Here is a 22,705-nt window from a genome sequence, read left to right on the forward strand (position 1 = left end):
TATTTCTTCCTGCAGTGTTGCTGTGTAATATTTTTTTATATGAGTCAAAGTCTGTCGTTAGACCTTACATCGTGACAAATTGGATAGCTGACGTCAGTCCTCGTCTGGTTTCAGTCGAGCGCGAATTAATTTTCGCCACAATTACCCGCTCACGTTACTAATTGAGACATCAAAGATTCCGGCGACAGCCATGGCTTTGTTATTATGTCGCGTTTGAACTCGACAGAGCTCAATTTAAATACTTTTTTACATAACGTTAGATTAGTGGTGAGGTGTAAACCTTGGGGTCGTGCGTTCGCTTTCAGCTGTAAAAAATTATAAATGTATTTCATAGAGACAAATGTTTTAAACCTTAAATACATTGCAGACTTTATGTATTTTAGAAGTGAAATTTTTATGGTTAAAAACATATATACCTTTGGATAAAAGTACAAAACAAGCGCGTAACTTAAATGGTTAGGAAGGCTATCGCTAACCGATAGTTTCTTCCAGGCAACGCTTCCAGATTATATATTAATTATATAGGGAAAGGTGCTTAATAATAATAACAAAGTCAGTTTAATTCCATTCTAATAAAAATTACAAATCAAATGGGTGTTAGTTTTTTATTATACACTTAGATAGTTTATTACTTCCATTACTTAGTGCTGTATGGACCTCTTTTGGGTAAAGGTCTCCTCCTGAACTTACCATTTGGTTCTGTTCTTTGCTTCCTCCATCCATTTCTCCCTAGAATCCTTAACTATGTCGTCAGCCCATAGCTTTTGTGGTCTTCCCAAGTTTACGTTTCTTTGTCCCCTGGAGCGGGTGAATTCGGCAGTCCATGTTTTATTTGTCCACCTTCACGTTCAAGTACTACGATACCATAATCAAATATGTATTAGCTATTCATTTTACATAATTCAAAAAATTCAAAATTCAAAAATCATTTAATCATATAGGTAACACATTGTACACATATGACTCGTCAGTAAAAAAATACATATTAATGCTTCTAATTTTACATTTAGTGCAAGGTTTCAAATTAAGGGCGTAGAACGGAAGAGAAGAACGGGCACTTAACTCTCCGCCACTCTTTTTAATCGCCATTTTTTATATTTTTTATACAACGTTTGTAAGGAGCTGCAACCATTAAACCATGTTCCACATGACATCTTAAGTAATTAATAATAATAACATAAATTAAAAACAAAGAGTTGTCCTCTATCAGCAGGAGGCATGGTGAAATAGGACCACGCACTTACATATGTATGACAAATGAACTTTCAATCAATGAAGTATATTAAATAGTTCATGAATAATCACGATTAATTCGTGAATGCAACTCACCCATAATGGGGTCACTTGATATGCAATTATTTGCCATTACCAGTTCGTAGATTAACTAATTCCTCGTTACGAACAAATGCCTACGTGACTTGCAACACTAGATTATCTTCTGTGAATTATTCGGTATCCAGGCGCCTTGCCAATGAAAAGGCATGCTTGTTAAAGTAGGAACATATTATATTGTCTCTGGTGTATTTTTCAATTCAAACTATTACTATGTAGTCTATGGTTTGGTCTAGTACTAAAGTTTTTGAATGCCTTAAAGAGGCAGTTAAGCAACACAGTTCTTTGTACTACGTATGAAAAAAAAAACATTACAACCTTTTAGGTCTGAGCCTCAGATTTCTGTATTTGTTTCGTAATAATATTTTTTAATAGGTATACTTCTGTGCCTGATACACACCGTCGACTGTTCGGGTCTAATGCATTTTTCCTCAAGATGTTTTCCTTCATGTTACAATGTAATGCACACATAGACAGGAAGGCTATTTGTTCAAACCTACTGCCAACCCTGCACAAGGTCAAGTATAAATAAATCCTAGACTTAAATAAAAATTATATAAAGAATTTCTTACATTATTTACTTATAAGCATTTTTAAAAACGCCTATTCAGGCCGAGCTACGCATGCCAAAACAGCCCGAGCTAAGCTGTAAAAGCCCTTAAGGCCAAAAGCGAGATTCCATTAAAAAAACAATACTTATGACGTCTCAAATGATAAGTCGTGTTCAACGAAATACCTGCCTTTTAATTTAAGTACAGTTAAAATTTTTATTTATATTAATATAAATTTAATACTTTATACGCCTAATTAACTCAAAAATTAATGGAAATTTTATTTGGAGGCATTATTTTAATCATATATGTAAAATGAGTCAGGCGCAAAATCTAAAGAAGTTTTAAAGTAATATACGTGTTCCAAATTCAAAATAATTAAAAAGTTTAACAAAATGCATTTTCATTTGTAACTGTAGGTACTTATGGCTGGACTCGGTATTTATATATCTTTTTAAGGTACATAATAATTCTTTATTTATTTCTCCCATATAACATTTGCAACAGTTAAGAAGGTATTGGGAGACTGGTTTCCAAACTAGGTGAGAACCTGTGGTATGGATAACCAGGCTTCCATATATAAAACCTCCGTAGCTTTGTACTTGGTTGGTGTTGGTTTATTATATTCGGTGTTTTAAAGATCCATTTACATTAAAACCGATAATTTATAATGACAGTAGAATAATGAAACATCGAATTATTACAGACTTTTCTATAAATAATATTTTAATAAGGCGTTCTTTTGTACAGAAATCCAAGCATTTAGTTTAGAAAATCGCCATTACAATCTTCAAACAATTGATTGCGATCCGACAGACTGCAATTTGTACGGCATCTCCCCGGGCAATTTGTGTCCGTCACATGGCCGTTACTCCGTAAACGCTACTGGAATATTTAGCCTGTGGTTGCATTCCCACTTTTAAACGCAATCGTCCATGCATGCTAATTATAGGCAATTTTCAAAATCGACTGTCAAGATTTTACACTTTGGCTTCCTGCGTTTCCTCTGACTGTGAACGAGTTTCTAAACTGTATTACAAGAATACAGTTGCTCTCTAATCTATATAGATATACCAATGGCGCTTACAACCTTTTAGGCCTGGGCCTCAGAGTTCTGTATCTGTTCCGTGATCACTTCTAATAGATAAGTAGACCTAGACATAACATTTATTACTAACAAAACACACACACAAACGCACAAAATAACATTAATAGAAAAAAATATAAAAAAATAATGAAAGATAACAATTATTTTCTTCTTTTAAAGAACAAGGTACCTACGTTTTAAGTGTGTAATGCGTGTGTGTTGTGGTTGTAATTGGTCCTGGCCTGAAACACGCCGTCGACTTTTTGGGTCTAAGGTATTCCTCACGTTTTCCTTCACCGTACGAGCGAGTGCTAAATTCGCACATTACACTCCATTAGTACACAGCCGGGAATGGAACCGACGACCCAAGGGATGAGAGTCGCAAGTTAAAACCACGGTATGTTTAGATTTAGCTGAAACAACTTCCTTATAAAAATTAAAGCAGTTTTATTAAGCCTTGATCTATCAGGAAACAAAGACAATTATCATAAAAATACGATAAAAATAAATGCAACATGCCATAAGGTGATTAAAAGCTTTGACATTATGGTATTATGTAGGTAGTTGAAAAGCTGAACATCTTCCATTGAGCACTAATTTTTATTAATTGTATATGTCACCGTAAAATTGTAAAAACCGTTAGATTGTAATCTATCTCGCGAGATTGTAAACTGTCGAAAGATTGTCAACTCAACATACTGCTTGCAATTTAACGTATTATTATTCGGTAGTTATATGAAATTGTTGGGAAGTAAAATTAATCTGTAATTGACCAAAGAAGTTTGAATGATAACTAAGTTAGTGTAGTACAATCTACCGAATACCGATAACCGATAACCGATAGATTATAATCTAACGGTTTTTACAATTTTACGTTAACATATACATAAACAGAAAAAATGAAGTCTACAATAATGTGGTGGAAACACAAACTGGAGACAGTTAGACACAGGCCAGCAGGTGATTATTCCGGTAATGACGGGTTAACTCTCAAAATACATTTAATAAGCGCAAGCACTTTTGCATACTCATAACAAATAAGCCTTGTCTGTAGGATCGTCTGTGGAAATGAGATAAACCAATATTAAGAATAAAGAATCTGTATCAGGAATAATATGGCTTTCTTATAGTAACAATTCTCATAGAAAATTTACTAGTTTCAGAGGTGTTCACAAAGTAACTTGCACGCCTTAACAACGACCTGTTCTAGTTGCGTATGGGTAGCTTTATCCATAAATAAAAATAAACAAGTCTTATTTCAATCTTTTAACTACTATTATACAGGGTGGCGCAATAGAACGTGCATTTATTAAGTATAGGCTAAAAAAATAAATACAAAAGGTATAGTTGAAATAAAATATAGGACGATTAGGTAATTAAATGAAGTTTATTTTTTAAAAATAACATCATCTAAATGACGACCCTCCCGAAGACGACACTCCTCTAAACAAGAACGCAGATTTGTGAAAACTCTTGTCAATAAATCTGAGATGATAATAGCTGCCATCTCCCCACGGATATTTTCCGTTAGCTGACTGATGTTCCTCGGATTGTTCATGTAGACTTTATGTTTGAGGTGTCGCCACAAATACATACCCAAAAAAAAAGTCAGGAGGCGTCAAGTCAGGGCTACGTGGGGGCCAAGGGATATCACCTCTTTTGGAAATTAGTCTTGCAGGAAACATCTGTCTCACAACCGCCATAGAGACATTTGATGTGTGACAGGTCGCTCCTTCTTGTTGGAACGAAGTCCTCTTATTCGCCATTCTCGATCTCGCAAGTTCTGGAGTCAAATATCCCTCTAACATCGCAACATAGCGGTCTGTGTTAACGGTGATGTTTCGTCCTCATGAATCTTCAAAGAAGAAAGGGCTAATCATTCCTTTGCTTGAGATTGCTGCTGTTACTTTCGGACTATGCAGTGGTTTTTGATGTTTCATTTTGAGGCTTAAGCTGACTGAGGAACATCAGTCAGCTCAAGGAAAATATCCGTGGGGAGATGGCAGCTATTATCACCCCAGATTTATTGACAAGAGTTTTCACAAATCTGCGTTCTTGTTTAGAGGAGTGTCGTCTTCGGGAGGGCCGTCATTTAGATGATATTACTTTTAAAAAATAAACTTCATTTAATTACCTAATCATCCTATATTTCATTTCAACTATACCTTTTGTATTTATTTTTTTAGCCTATACTTAATAAATGCACGTTCTATTGCGCCACCCTGTATATTAAGGTACTCTTTTGTTTCTTTCTGTTTAATTTTCTATCGTTGCGTTTAAAGGAGACGGATATAGGTACCTACTTTAAAACGGTGCAATTAGACGTAAGAGATTCTAAAGGAGAAATAATTTTAAATAAGTCCAGTTGTTATTGATTTTATTCGATATACACATATACAAGTACTTATAATGCTAGTAGCAGAAAAACCTCTTCGTATTTAAGCATGATTCCGTTCGTTACAAAAGCCTCGTAAAAATGTCATGTTAGACCTACCTAATGATTGGTTGCCGTAGTAAGCGAATTACCGACTCGATAGCTCCCAGATTGCATCTAAATAATGTCTGTTTGAAAACGATTACGCAGGCGCACTTTCTTACAATTTAGGACATTCATTGTGTTGGTACTTACGTGAATTAACTTTTGTTACGTTTATTTAGTATCTAAGTTTTAAGATCTAACGAAATATTATTTATTGGAGCTATATATGTGATGTAGTTGGGATTGGATATCATTGAGTATGATGATATCGTAATTATATGTTTGTCGGTATATCCAGGTGATCCTAGATATATTATGTAACATGGGCAGAAGGCTCATCTGATGTTAAGTGATGGACACTCATATTGCCAGAAGGATCGCAAGCGCATTGCCGGCCATTTAAGAGTTTGTACGCTCTTTTCTTGAAATTGATTCGGAAATATTTTAGTGGGGAGCTGGTTTCACAAAATAGTGATGCGCGGCAAACAAGTGCCTTAAATCGCTCAGTTGTGGAACGACGGACATCGATGTGATACGGATGGAATTTCGTATTCTACCTCCACGTCCGATAATGAAACTCAGCTGCAGATATTAATTTGAACAACTCCTCTAAGCATTCTTCAGTGTGTGCGGCAAAAGATGCAGAGAGACCCCACACCTCAACGCAACGCCAAGGGATCAAGCCGCTCGGAAAGTGACTGGACGTTGACGATTCAAATCGCGCTTCGTAGAGACCTAAAAAACAGTCCAGATTTCATCAAAATCCAGTATGTTTGGTCGCATTTGTGGTTATAGATAAATATTGTTGTTTGATGATTTGCTGTTTTAAAAGAGTACCGAGAGTTTTTTACGCCGGCTTTTTCTCTCGGCCTACACCCTCTGTCTTCTTTGCCGATGTGTAGGGATGCCGACAAATTCAAATTTATTGACGAGGAATACACTTATCACTATACATGTGTCTTATGTTCCATAATAAACATATTTTATTTTATTTTATTTTTATTTTATTCATTTATCCATATTAAAATTTAAATGTTTTCGCTGGAATCAAACGGACAGATCAGTTTTAGTTATAACAATGAAAACAATTATTGAAATAAACGGGTAAAATTACAATGTTAAATTTAACTTGAACACAATTGTTACAAGCGTAAAGTTAATTACATTTATTGAAAAGTATTCGAGAATGTGGATCTAGAATTCGCGGCAAGAGTAGTCACATAGTTAATACCGATTTTCTATGTGTGAACTGATGATGAAAATGTGACTTTGAATCATTTTTATTAAGAAAAACTTTTGAGATAAGAGATCCAGGTCAAGTCTTTTACGAACACCTCTAGACCCACTCTTGCTGCCAAGAACCTGGGTACTTCATCTATTCATCTGACTCTGATCACATGGTCTTTTGACCCTTGTAATTAATGAAATGCCTCTGAAACCAAACTGTTTTTTGATCAATGTTGTCGAAGAATGAGGTTAATCAAAAATACTATAAATGGCACAAGAATAGCACGTCTTGGCAAGCATGTGTGACCGCCGACGTTAATTGATGACGTGGCGGGCAAGCGGTGTCCGCCCATTTTCCGTCAATTTTCGTCACTTGAGTGATGGTAGCCGGGACCGCCCATCCCTTCTCCCGCAGGGACACCCGCGGCACGCGCCGTGCTAAATTTAAATAGGATGAACTTGTAACAGCCGCGGAATGCTGGACCGTTAATCATTTCGTGACAGAATATGATAGACTATGGTCATTTAAGTAAAATGGAGCATAAGGATAATGAAGAATTAGGAATTCAGAAGTACAATACAGGCACAGAAGGCAAAAGATCACGTGGCGTACCAACCAGATGGACCGATCAAGTGAAAGACTCAACGTCCTCAAAACTGTATACCCTAATGAGAGAGGCTCTGGACTGAAACCGATGGTAAAGAAATACGCTCCAGATGTTTCCTTGCTGCCCACGAGGCTCAGATGTGACCTACCTGAGAGAGATGAATTAAATTGATTAATTTGATGTCCTATTGGGTTTTGCCTTTGAATCAAAGCTGTGCCAATCAACCAATGGATTTGTCTTTTGCATTTTACATTCATAGGTGAAGGAATATAGCGTGTAGAAACCGACAAGCAAAAGGCGTGTGTCAGGCCACTGACCTTCTTGCCTATTAAAAAAAGAAATAAAAAGACAGAAACTTTGACTGAATAGCCTTAATAACGTATAAGTTCGTTCTGTTCTGATGACTATTCTCCCCGTATGAGTATTACCTATATTTATATATTTCACATATGTACCTAGTATCCTATACTCTTCCATACCCCATAAAACATAAAATGGGGATGAATGGATGGAAAGAAATTGGCTGTGCCAAAAATCAATCTGGAACTGTTTCGGAAAAACACATTTTGTATGGCAATTAAGGTTTACAATAAATTACGAAAATAATTGAAAGATCTTCCGACTAGATTATTTAAAAAGCGACTAGTGTTTTACTAATGGAAAAAATGTACTATTCAATAAATGATAATTTGCGTGAGACACTGTAGTTGATATAAATTTAATAAAGTATGATATGTACGATAGAGATAATATAAGAATTGACTTTGACTTCCTTGAAATTCCTTAAGACAAATTTGCGCGCCATTGTATGTGGAGAACAGAACTGACAATTGTACCACCTTACACTTTTTTGTACCATATTCTTGCAATAAATAAATTATTATTATTATTATTAATGAAAACTTAGGTACGTGTAGAATGTACAAGACCAGTACAAGAATGATGACGAACTAAATTGCAATAAAGAACTCATGATTATAATGCATAGAATGTTTGTTTACTTATGAAATTGTAGCAAAAACTGTGTTCCAGTATGTAAATCCTGAAGATAAATTGTTAATCATTACGCGATCATGACTGAACAATTGTACGCTGTCATTGAATAATTGTAGGTATCATATTATGTAATCTTGAGAATTAGTAGAGGCGGTAATGATCTACAAAGTGTACGTTTATTTCGCGTGCTGCGCGTGATTTATTGACGTGCGACGCGGAGGAATTGGTACGGTACTTTTTGTTCGCGACAGCTTTTGTTGGATTTTTGAAATTGGAACAAATTTGAATTGATTTCTGACAGGTTTAACGAAGTTTAAACATTGTTTTTTTTACTGAATAGGAGTTGTATTGATATACAATTTATTTAATTAACAGTAATTTCGATAAAAATAAACATTGTTTCAGACTTGGTTAGTATTTAATTTTATTACCTACCTGTACCCGCGAACTTCGTTTCGCCTTAAAATGATTTTTTTGTAAGCCTACCTTTTAAGTATCTAATTACCAACACATTGAACATTTTGCTATGCAACCCCATAGCGAATGTTCGTTTTTCCGAATAAAAACCTATTTATATATAATTTACTACTTAAATAAAACTAAATATTTCATTAAAAAAAATTCTTTTATTATATTTTAAAAAAAATCTCACCATAAAATCCTTCCTCAGTGTTCAAGGAATCACTCGCTCGGATTGGCCCAGACGTCTTCAAGTTTTGCGCCTAGCAACACATTTTGCGAATCATTGTCATTTGTAATTCAAACATCCAATAAACTTTTTATAGTATCTGGTCAATGATTTGGAATAGGAAAAATATTAAAGCCATGCACAGAGCATTTAGTTCATTTAGAGCATGTTCTATAATTTTTGACTAAACAACTCCCAAGTTGAAACTGCAATCATTTGACAACGTGTTAAACTTCAAGCTATAAGGCTTAGTTCGTACACTGCCTTTTATAATTGAATTTTTGATGGTATTGTCCTCATAAGAAAAATAAGGATGAAGGGCCTTGAATGATTTCTTAATCAAACTGTACTTGAAGCACGCTTGATGAGCCTTCCTTCCATTAGCAGGGAGGGGTTTCAAATGACGTCATAAATTAAACATAGACTACAAAGCATTTTGTAATTAGAATATGACAAAAAGGACATGATATCACGCGGTGACGTAACCCGTTGTAAATCGCAGTTGGGCGGAGTCAATCGATACGAATGCGATACACGTGATTTACCCACTAAAGGAATATACAGTCCGTTATCGATAATTAATACTATAATTCACGATTCGATGTTAATTAACTCCACGAGAGTGAATCGATAAATGGATTAGATAAGTCGAAGCATTGAGAAAAGTTTAGAAATTAAAATCCCATATTAACATATACTTGAGATTAATAGCCATACATAGTTTTGTTACTTTTGTTCATAAAAAAGCCGACAATAGAACTTTCCTCAGTATTATTTAACGTTATTTAATAAAAATACTTATATAAGCGTTACAGAAATAATGTAGTAACAGCTATTCATTCCCAAGGTACATAATCAACGGAATTCTCCAAATTCCGTCTGCACAAACCAACCTAGGAGTTCAGGCACCTCTCATTCGAATTCTTCTAAAAGAATAAACACTATTTATACGCTTGGTATATTTGGTAATTTGTGACATTTATGTTTATCATTATTGTCATATATTTTAGAAAAGATAGCTTGTAACATGTACATGTACTGGTATAGCATTATATTTATATATTTTTTTTTAGTTATTATTTTTTTTTGCTTGTTTAATTCTTTCCCTTGCTAGCTTGCTTATGTTCTAATAATATAAAATATAATAAAATATAATTGATAATAAATAATATATAATTGATATGTATGTATGTAAAATTAGTGATGTCATATTTTCTTGTTTAATTTTCATTGTTTTAGAACTTATAAATGAATAAATAAGTTGTGGCGAACTTTAATAAATAAATTAACAGTCACTTGTCATTACTAAGTCAGATATAATATAAAAAGCTCATGCATAGAACCTTGAGATAGCTGACGTGGTACCAGAGGGTTCGGCGTCACGCAGCCTACACACGTCGGAAACTCATACATTATTCAAAAGCGACGGCAAATACAAATAAATAGGCACGAAATAAATACAAACAGGCTGAATGGAGCCGCGGCTGTGGGCGGGGCCGTGCGACATAAATATCTGCCCGTCATAAGAGCAACGGATATCTTCGGTTATTTCGGACGCGATCATTTCCACCGCTTTTAATAGATACATCTTAAAGTCAGCACTTTCTTTTAGTAAATGTGTTGTAGTGGCTATGCGCAACAGTGAGCCATTGGTGTATGAAGAGTGATTTTTTCAGGGGGAGGGGGTCATACTGTATTAAAAATCTTTGCCCTGAAGTTCTGAGGTTCGATTACAATAGTAGAAAAGATTGTGAGATAATCAACTAGAACCAAAAACCACACCAAAACCAAAAATCGTTTTTATCACTTTGTTTTTGTCGTAGATTTTGATAAGGATTATGCAGAAATCTACGGCAAACACAAAGGCGAATGCGTAGGTTAAAATATGCGCAACCGTGGCCATTGGTGGAGTGTTTTTTTCAGGGATTAGGCTAGATCACACTGAAGTTCTGAGGTTCGATTACAATAGTTGAAAAGATCGTGAGATAACCAGCAAGAACCAAAAACTAAAGACACATAGACAGAAGAATGATCTACTGGCTTATAAATTTATCTTTGTTTTAGGCGTAGATTTTGATAAGGATATATGCAGAAATCTACTGCATAGACAAACTAAACACAAAGGCGAATGCGTAGGTAAAAAAATACTGTTTTAATGAATTATTTTAATACTAATATACGAAATAAAGCTAAAAATACTTATAAGTGAAGTATATATTCTTTAAGCTGTCGGTAAATCAATTTTCCGTTAAACATTATTCAAATGAGGATAGCCTTGATCGTATTTATCTTGTTTAATGGGATATAATTGGTGCGTAATTTGAACATAAAATTTTAATTGAATCTCGGAGCCAATTTTGCGTTAAACTCAAAAGTCGTTCGGAAATTGCATCGCAATAAATTGCACAAAATTCACTTCGACTTAGAACACAGTTCGTTTGTAGCAAGACTAGGTTTTTCAAGTTTTCTAATGTCATGATGCCTCGCTGCAAGAGACTCTAACATGGTTTGAAACAATTGGGCGATGTTTTTGGTACTAAAAATTCGACATTCATTTGTTTCTTTCGTATTCCTATAGCTATCATAAAAAAAACAATTAAACTAAACATATAGCCAAAGACGGAATACTTAATGGTTCAAATATTTTATACCTAATTCGGCTGTGCTGTGTGATGGTGTGAAAGTGAGGGTGTGTATATGGGGCTGTTCTCATGATGCAGGTGACTTAGCGCTATGGATATTCTGAATACTCCTTTTAAGCATATTCCACGATAACTTAAGGCTTAAATAGTGGTCGTTGTATGCCCAGGCAACACGACACAAAACTGAGTTTTTTGCACAGTTGGTGTTGAAGTGAGGAACGTGAAACAAAGCATGATCACGAGTCAAAGAGCTGTATTCTTAACTTGTCCTGATTTCCAAATAACGGCTGGGGTTCTGTTCCAAATGGGGCAGAAAATGTGTTCATAGACAACTTTGCTGCCCTGTCACATAGTTAATTGGCTACTAAAAAGTTTTCAATTCATCTACGGAGGCATCTACTATCTAGTCTATGATTATATAGTAATTCTGATTTGCCTTAGTAAATTGCAGTTTATATAATAATCTATAGACCCATGTTAAGTCGTGATCATGATCAGGAGCGGGTGCCCTCGGTGACAGTATAATGGTTGCATGTTATGGCTTACAGTGGTTTCTAGAGGCTGTAGTTTATCACTAATGATGTACTAATAGTTTGTATCCCGTAGGTGTTAGAGATGAAAAAATTGTACTTTACACAGTTGAAAGTGAATTCAAACTTAAATTTTTTATTTTTGGCTGTGTGTTTTTATCAACCTGTTGTATGATTTTGTCGTCGTAAATGGGAGCTAGGACCTCCAAGTTCTATTTTTTTAAAGGTATGGGGCCCGTAGGCTCGTTTCGTTCAGTCAGCGCAGTCCATGGATACCCGGTGCGTTCCCGGTCTTTGAGGGATGAGAGAATAATCGATGGATTCTCCCAGGGAAGATACCACCGGGAGTCGAATCCACAGTTCCCTAGTTCACAAAAGAAAATGTCTCATCAAGGTCTGTCTAAAAATGAGTCAGTACCATTTTATGTTCGTTCTAACTGCGTGAACCTCCCTTTCTAGCTTGGTTAGATTTGAACAAGTTGCGTTGCAAGATTATAATAACTTACCTACGAAAGTCTATGGAAATTATATTCGACTCTCATCTCCAAGGTCGTATATTCGGGGATCGAACATGCTGTGCATGTGGAAAACATTGTGAGGAAACCGGCTTGCTTTAGACCCAAAAAATTGGCGAGGAGCCACAGGAGGCTGATCACCTACTTGCCTATAAGGTTTAAAAATCATTTGACGCCCAGAAATTCTTGATTTTCCTTGATAGTCTAAAACATATAGCAGAATGTAATCGAATAAAAATCTTACGTTTTTAATTCCAACTTGCCTAATTTAAAACATTAAACAATAATTTGAATAATGAAAAACATAATGGGGGCAATTTTGCGTCAAAATTTCATCACGATAACCTCATCAGGACAGGAATAATATTGTCTTTTAAACGTAGTCCTTGTTCGTCCGGTTAAACGGCGAAGTTATTATGTTGGTAAAACAAAATTCTTCATAATGGCCTCATTATGTGGCGAAAATTGCGGGACCACTTTTTGGTGGTTATATAAATGTATTTGTAATAGCATTTTAGATATTGCGAAGAAACGGGTGAGTCGGGCGCGGCGCCTGATTACCAAAACTTAATTTATTTTCTCTCCTAAAAAACTAAAATTATCCTTAGCGGCGCGGCGTGGGAATCGACCCTGTCGCCGCCGGCCTCTATTACATCATTATTTACTATTAGATTTTATATTAAATCAAAAATTGATTGTGTTTCTATATCGATACGCCTTTAATGCTGGTTTCAATTTATAAAGCATTTATATGGATAAGAGCTAACAATCCATAATTGCGTTTTACGATATTAATTTTATTAGATTGTTAGAATTTAATTATAATATTCCACGAATAGTGCACAGACTATAGAGGTACTGTCAGTATGGTTACGAATACAAATTTTTTAACCAGCCAGCAATAAAAAAGTTTATAAAGTCACTAAAAAGGTTAAATATCTAAAAGAGGTATCTAGAAATGCGTCAAATATAATAATATCTTTCTTCCAGGTCCTTCAATCTCTCTTTTCTTCTCCTTTGTCTTCTACAACTAGCAGGGAATACAAATACAAGTTTTTCAACCAAAAAATACATAAGAAGTTTCATATACTGTACTATAATTCACTTTGACTTGCACAGAACCAAAGACCAGGTAAAAGGAAAATCCTCTAAATTCTTATCGAAGATTACTTCGATTTAAATGTGAAAAAAAAACTTTATGACACATTATAAAAAGTATGTATAGTTAAAACAGAGTGCATTGCAATAGGATTCCCTGTGTCGTGGGAAGCTTGTCTCTTCCATTTATGTTATTAATGATTTTGGGTGTCGTAATAATTTCTACATATTTCTTGTACAATTAAACTACTGTTGCACAAGAAGAATACTTCCCGTTTCAGCATAGGACGGGTTGAGAAATCGTTGCTTAGTTACCAAATGTATAAAGTTGAAACCATAGTTAAATTTTGTTTTAAAAAAGTTGTTAAAGATGAAAAGGCTTTTGTAAGAGAAAAAGCAATGTATATTTATTGTATTTTATTCAGTATTTTGTAATGACACTGGCATTTGTATTTTTTGTTCTCCGTAATTGTAAATAATAGTTTTGTCGGCATCTACAAATTGTCGGTGAGGTAAATGAAATTATTACACGTTCTTTATCACTGTCATAATATTCAATTCGCATACAATAACAGCCATCTTGCAATGATTATATGCATTACTAAATTGAAATAATATACCTTTATATAGCTAATGAGTAAATAACAATACTCAAGATTTAATTAGGATCTTTATTTTTAAATAATAAGCATAATTTTATAATGTGTCAAGTCCAGTTTTAAGACACTTGGTTCCAGTAATATTAATAATTTCATATTTCATTTCTTTTATGTGTTGGTCATGGGACAAACTTTCGAATTGGGAATTATTTAGAAAAAAACTATACACACAATACAGAGCAGTGTTGGCCTAGTGGCTTTAGCATGCGAGTCTCATCCCTGAGGTCGTAGGTTCAATCCCCGGCTGTGCACCAATGGACTTTCTTTCTATGTGCGCATTTAACATTCGCTCGAACGGTGAAGGAAAAATCCTTAGGAAACCGACATGTCTTAGACCCAAAAAGTCGACGGCCTGTGTCTTTTAAGGCTGATCACCTATTAGATTTAAAAATGATCATGAAAGAGATTCAGAAATCTGAGGCCAAGACTTAAGTGTGACCAGTGAACAATAAGCTAAGCTAAGACAATTACATGAATCTTTTTAGTAAAATATCAACTATGCGTCACTCCCGTAACCCATTTCATAATTTCGTCGGGAATCGAACCCGAGCGAGCCCATTACAAGTTCGCAGGTTTCGCGTTAATAATGAATAATTAATAGCGATTTCAAATTATTTTTATAACGCTTCTCAACAAGCAACTATAATAAAACCAATTGAATAGTCCATTGATCTTGTTAATGAATTCGCGTCATAAAATGAGCTACTGGGTCTGGTGTCGCGGGTGAACCGTCACGGGGGGCAAGGGCCCTAATTGGTTTAAGCCCGAGGCCACAATCAAAACAGATCGTATTTTATAAGACGTATCTATTGGGGGAGAGGGTGCATTATGCAATTGGTACGGTGGTTGAGGGTTTTGGGGTTGCGCTTCGATTCTGGTGATTGCGTTTGTGAACGTTTCGTGTCTATCTGTCATGTGACAGCTAAGGAATAGAGTGTGCATTGGTGTCGACAGTCTCAAAAAGAACTTTAGTTAATGTCTTAATCCACAGAAAAAAATAATCTTTTTTTTTATTACAAGAAGAAAACACTCTATAGCTAATTGTGCCTTCTTATGTGTATATATACACACATTTTAATATATAAGATGTATAAATACACATGGTTATTCAGTAATATATATACAATTATATTGTTGTTGTTGTATTTATTTTAGTTTTAATCTTTCGTCTCCTGTCAAATTGTTTTTAGTATGTGTTGAATATAGACTTTAGTCAAAACGGAGCAAATCCACTGTTTTATAAAAAACAGGGTAATATGATTAACCCTAAGATTAGCTTTTAGATTTTTATATATTTTTTTAGATATTAGTTTCATTTCGTTTTATTTAGTATATTAGTGTTACATGTTTTTATATTGTTTTTTATTCCTTTTATATTCCTATATTTATGTTTTTTTTTTTGTATTTATGCACTTCTTGTACTCTGCCCTCAGTTGGTTCTTTTTCCATAGGTACTACCTGTTTTTATATGTAAGGTAAATATAAAAAATAATATTCATATAAAAATAAGAGTGAAGCTACGATATTTGCATTCGCCGCTGTTGCAAATTCTAATGTGTTCAGTGATCAAACACAAGAAAATCAAATGATTATTTGATAAATTGTCCCTGGGGGAATGCTTTGTCGCGCTCGTAATGTGGTCAACTGACTCCCCCAATGGGAATATCGCCTGGGAAATTACTCTTCCCTATTTTGTTACGCTCCGTTTAAATCTCACTACAGCTAAATAGGTTTGATGAATGCTTATGAAGACCTGATTATATTTATTACTTAGTTTTCGGCTTAGTGCAAAAAGTGTGTTTGCAACTCAATATTTACGGTAGTATACGAAATCCACGGCAGCGGAGCAGTATTGGCCTAGTGGCTTCAGCGTGTGACTCTCATCCCTGAGGTGGTAGGTTCAATCCTCGGCTGTGCACCAGTGGATTTTCTTTCTATGTGCGTATTTAACATTCGCTCGAACGATGAATGACAACATCGTTAGGAAACCGACTTGCTTTAGACCTAAAAAGTCGACGACGTGTGTTACAGGAGGCTGATCACCTACTTGCCTATTAGATTGACAAATGATCATGAAAAAGATACAAAAATCTGAGGCCCAGACCTAAAAAGCTTGTAGCGCCACTGATTTATTTTTTATACGATAATGAATGAATAGACAGTCTAATATAGCGACGGTTTTCCAAATTTTCTGTGAGGTTTTTCCGCCCTTACCTCTACAATTGTCATGTCTAAGTGTTTTTACACTTTAGCACTTATGTTATTGGGTTTGATTTTTGATCATACACAAACCATCCAGTTCGTAGTCTCCAACCAATAGTAGGACTGACATATATGTGTTGATAGGGGTTAGAGGGAAAAATTTTCTGCAATTTCGCTTTTTCACTCATAGTGTGAGTTGAGGATGCAGAAGTCTATTACTGGTTGGTGGGTTCAAGTTTGCTGCACCAAATGTACAAGTGAGAAGGGAAACATCGGCAAAATTTGTTGCAGACTTCTATAAAACAAAAAACGATCATGCAGAAATCTAGGACGTAGCAAAATAAAAATGCTTCCCATATTTCCCGCCCCAAAAATCTACCGCTTAGGCTGCTTCTCAGCATGCTGGTAATTTCGCACTGGTCAAATCTCACTGAGTCACGGCGTTTTAGTATCTAAATTAAAAATCCAGTCAATCATGCCAATCTCCTTACTTTAGTAGAAGCATTTTTCGAAGACAATTTCGTCGAAGTTAAAAGCGTGTTAGAGCTTAGATCGGGCAGTAAATAGATGGACCATTAATCACGAGCGGCTGATTCGACGCGACTGTGAGGGTGAAGTCTTCATGCAATAAATCTTCCTGGCAACTGCATTGCGGTACATACACTGAAAAATTGCCGATTGAAATAAACATGCCACACTGTTCACGCCCACAAACGTGTACGGACTTATTTGTTATATTTGGACAGAGTCGAATAGGAGAGAATATATTTATTCATAATTGTAAGTATATTAACAATTAATATTGTTTTTTGAAGTTATACGGTATTGGCGCGTTAGGGAATTTTTTTTACGATGTGCCCGCACACCGTCACAAGAATCTAACACCCTGAAGATAGCACACCATGCATAGTAAACATTTTAAAATAAAAAATTGTCCATTTCTTTAATTATGCAGAAATATTTTTTTTTTTGTGATATTTAAATAAACTTTATTTAACTAGATAATGCCTTATAATAATACCTTCAATGTATGAAATACCTTTTTTCTATTGTTAGTGTCGTTTTTTCTACAATCGTAGAATGAGACGAAAGATAAAAAATTTAAAAAGATTTTTATCTTGTTACGTCAAAGTGTAACTTCTAACGCGTGTACATAAGTACACACAAATGTTTTTTAAATCTACTGTAAGCCTGTTTAAACTTACAGTTATAGTTTAAAATAAGATTGTTTTTACTTAATTTAAAGTCTTAAACTGAGTGTCGTTAAATATTAATAAGAAAATTTGTTGTTTAATTATACTCCATATGCAAAAAAGTTAGCCGATTTAAATAATCATTCGTATAATATATATGTATCTATATATTTACCTAATTGGACTTTTAATTATATTTCTTTGTTGTATAGGGTGGGAAAATCCCTTCTTTATTTCCATTTTTAATGATATTAAAATGTATAGTGGTGACTACTATTACCTGATATACTAACATCACATATGTGTAGGCACATTCAATAATATTAGCTCTATCGCTTCAGACATTTATTAAGTTTTACCAAGAGTTTAACTATCAAAGAACGTCTTCAGCAGATCACGTGTTCTTTCATCAAGACAAAGAAACATTTGGAAATATTAGAGTAATGTAAGCGAGGATGTAGGCACGCGCGGAGAATGCGCCCGCCCACGCCTAGTATTGTATGCAAATTGTGGGTCGCAGGTCGCCTTTGCGGCCGGCGGCCCTGATCGTCCTCTTTTTGGTACATTTCGACCGATTACGATGATATTTTTTAAAAAGAATTGATATATGAAGCTCCGTTATTCACCAATGGGATTTTGCATTAACAACACCGCAGCACACGAAAATCGGTACGAGCAATAACCTGTTCTATGGATTTTTGTGGGTCAATTTTGTTTAGTCAGTCTAGTAGAAATACTTTTTTGCCTATTACTTGGAAATAATAAAAAATATAACCTTTCTTATATCTACAAGGCAAAAGGTTACATCCAATTAAATTAATTCACGGAATTCCATCAGTGTTTCCCAACGAAATTTTGAATTAGGAACAAAATTAAAACCTTTTTTAACTCTGCATATAGTTATTTTTTTTACGTTTATATCTGCTTATTCCATATTCAAATTTGTATTACTAAACAAAGTATCAATGTGAATCGAATAGATTAAAGGCTGATTCACGCTACACCGTGTCTCGACCGGGCCGTGCCCCGGCCGGGGCACGGTCTAACATTAATGATATACTTTTGTATGAAGTAATTCATGCCTGACCGTGGCTCGGCCGGGGCACGGCCGGGGCACGGCGTTGTAATGTCGGTATTGTTTCCCGGCTCCGGCACGGTCCGGCCCCGGCACGTCGTAACATGAACGTAGGCGCCCGGGCACCCGCAGAGCAGTCAACGTCAAATCTTAGTGAGGTTAAATTTTTTTTTGTTTTTTTTTTTGACAAAAACAGATATAGTCGTCCAAACACGTACGTGCGTACACCCAAACAGCCCGGTGTAACATGAACCACTGTCCCGGCCGGCGCACGGTGGACGTGTCCCGGCCGAGGCCCGGCCCGGTCGCGACACGGTGTACCGTGAATCATCCTTTAAGATTTCTAACCTATTAGTTGGTGTTAGTATCGAAACATGTGTACAAGCATGAATGGCCGAGAATTGCTGAGTCACAGCGGAAATTCTATTGTGGTTTCAAATCACGACTAAACATACCGTGTCATATTATTGTATTCATTCACAAGAGGGTCAAAGATCGCCAAAAACCTAAATCTTGTTCGAAATACATTGTTACGGAGTTTGATATGACAGCCAACACCTGCATAATTGAAGCAATTGTAAATGTCAGAGAGTGTCCCATATAATTAGCCTTATTAATGGAACGATGAAATTGTTATAGATAACAAGCAGTTTTAAAAATAACCGACGTTTTATTTAACATAGATAATCGTTGGGGAGTACAGAATAAAAATGCGATATAATGCACTCAAGAAAACGCATGCAATTAAAAAAATATAAAATATATTTTTACATAACAACTCGTAATAATTACTACTGGTAAATTGATTTAGAACCCAGGCATAGAGGTGTGTTAAAATTTATCTTATTACAACTTATTTTGGATGTAAGATTTGGTGAAGATCAGTGCGAAGAACTACAACCACTGTCGTAACACTAATTGATTTGCGTCTGAGGCGCAAACTCGCTGTTGTGTTCTCTGGCAGAATGACTAGCGCTGTGGAATACATCTGCTCCTCAGCATAATGCTGAGCCAAGTCCAGTTACAACCACAACACACACACATTACACACTTAAAATGTACTTTATTCTTTAGAAAAATTGTTATTTTTCTTCTGTTTTTTTTTGATTATTTTTGTGTATTTCTGTGTGTAATCGTTAGTAATAAATGTTATGTCTATGTCTAAACCTTAATACACTCACTTTATCTTCTAAACGTCTAATGAATTATTATACAAAAGAAAATGTTACATTCAGAAGAATTTATTCAATCAAGTCACAACACAATATAGGTACATCAACTAATCTCCAATAAGCTCGCAGATAGAACAATATAAGAACAGCGGTCAAGTCGCGTTCAGAAATTTACTGTCCATAATTATAGGGTTAGCAAAGTTAATTGCAGGCGTTGGCCCGGTCGGCCCTCACTTTTTTGACTAAATAAAAATTGACTAATATTCACAATAAATAATCAACTCTCCATTCTGAGAGGATATTAATTCCATTAATGATTTATCAAAAATATATTTGCGTTTTTGGTCGTTCGTTTGTTTGATGCACTATGGTCGCTTAAATTACTTAGTTAATGTTTTGTCATATCAAAAAAAAAATCATTTATTCGATAGAGTAATTAAAATGGGAATTATGTATGTGTTTTTGACTTATATATGTCAACGAAATTAGTTAATATAGTAAACATATAGTTTTAATTTTATTTTAGTTAACAGACAGTAAATATAAAATTAGAAGCATTTAGCATTTAATATGTACTTTTGGTGACGTTCATAAGAGAACCCTTAATGAATAAATAATCTTGACTTTGAATAAATTAGTAATTCAATTCAAACTCAGAATAAGTTTACTACAAGTGCTTGTCGATGTCAATGCTAACTGCCATCAAGAAACATAATTTTTTATTTTTACTCAAAAATATTTTAAAATTGGTATATAAAAAATCAATAGCACTACCAACTTCTTAGGTCTGGGCCTCAGATTTCTGTATCTGTTTCATGATCATGTGTTAATCTTATAGGCAAGAAGGTCAGCTTCCTGTGCTTGACATACGCTGTCGACGTTCTGGGCTTTTGAAGCCGGTTTCCTCACATTGTTTTCCTTCACCGTTCGAGCGAGTTTTAAATGCGCACATAGAATGAAAGTCCATTGGTGCACAGCCGGGGGATTTGCCTACGACATCAGGAATGAGAGTCGCCAACACGGCTCACTAAATATAAAACTGTATTAGTAAACTTATACTTTATCATGTTTATTTTAAGCAAAGTGCCAAATTGATCAGCTGTTATTTGATTTGGTATTAATACTTTTGTTTCACCCTATATGCCTCCTGCTGATAGAGGAGAAATCTTGGTTTATAATTTATTTTATTATTATTTATTACTTAAGATGTCATGTGGAACATAATGGTTGCAGCTCCTTAAAAACGTTGTGTAAAATAAAAAACTTGGCGATCAAAAAGAGTGGCGGGGAGTTTATTGCCAGTTCTTCTCTTCCGTTCTACGCCCTTGATTTGAGCACTGGCCGTAAATGTAAAATTAGAAGCATTTAATATATATTTATTTGACTTTCATAAGTGTAAATTGTGTTACCTATATGAATAAATGATTTTGACTTTATATGAGTGAGACAAATATAGTATTTTTTGAATAATCATCCCGATCTAGTAGCGGTATTTATTTGGGAGAGCAAACTTGGCCGATGCATCTTGCTTTGGCTCGAGGCACTCGATATAATTGTAGGGTTAAAACCGAAAAGGCCTCAATTATAAAATAATAGCAGATGTGGATTGTAATAACAATTATTATCACGCAAACCGCTGTCATTATCGTTGAAATATGAACGATGATGTGTGAGGTGTATGCAAACTGGGATTCTGCGGAATTTGTGCTATCAATCGCCAGACGCTATGGGAGACAGATTGTACATTCTTTTCGCTGTTAGAGCTACAATTATAGTTTAGTATTTTTTATTTCAGTGGCTCGCATATAATTGCAGTGATTCGCAGGGGATTATGAAAGTGACTTAAAGATATGTAGAAGCTTTTGTAGCTCTGATGAGAATCGCATTTAAATCGTTGAAGTAAATATAGTAGAGGATGTGACTAATATAACCACTTATAAACAAAATATTTACGAACGATTCCAAACTTAATCACTAACAATCTCAACAGATTCACTGTCCTAGACCATATAAGGTCTTTAGACGGAAAGCTCTACACGTTCACAGTCCACATGTGGTCTGCTTGCAGGTACAACGTCTAGGCTTTTTAGAGCTATGGACGTACCGGGATAGTTGCGAATGTCGCCGAGGACATATCACTGAGAAAAAGTGCTGGGTATCTCCCATAGGCTATACAGGCCCGGCAATTATATTTTTTATAGTGATGTAAGATGCAAAAATGTGACAAATTTGGTGAGATTTTTTCATAAAAACGCAACTAACTGGACGTGAGGGGTATTTCCACTTTCATGCTTGGACAGTGAACCTGTTAAGCAACATCTTCTCAACCTGTCCTGAGCTGAAAAGTATTCTTGTGCAACAGTATTTTAATTATAAAATTGTAAGTGTTATGTAGAAATTATTACGACACCTGAAATAAGTTAAGCCCACGACACAGGGAATCCTGTGTCCAGTTTACTTTCTTTTTAACTAAATACCCTTTTTATTATGTATAATAAAGATTTTTCTTTCTTTCATTTACAAAGGTAATTATTTAATTTAACAATAATTTATTTGGTAATTCGAATTGTAGAATATTAATGAAAATAGATGTAATGCTACATATGGCGTAATGGCTTCAGCGTGCGATTCTGAACTGATAGGCTGTGCGT

At 35.0% G+C, this 22,705-nt stretch overlaps 1 protein-coding gene across 2 annotated transcripts in view; it reads left to right on the forward strand.

Annotated features, from left to right (window-relative positions):
• Positions 1–22,705, forward strand: part of LOC125053171 (transcription factor Sp9) — a 94,528-nt gene that overhangs the window by 17,689 nt on the left and 54,134 nt on the right. The window lies entirely within an intron of this gene.

This window comes from Pieris napi, chromosome 10 (genome assembly GCF_905475465.1).
Source record: "Pieris napi chromosome 10, ilPieNapi1.2, whole genome shotgun sequence".
In the NCBI taxonomy this organism is placed as follows: Eukaryota; Metazoa; Arthropoda; class Insecta; order Lepidoptera; family Pieridae; genus Pieris; species Pieris napi.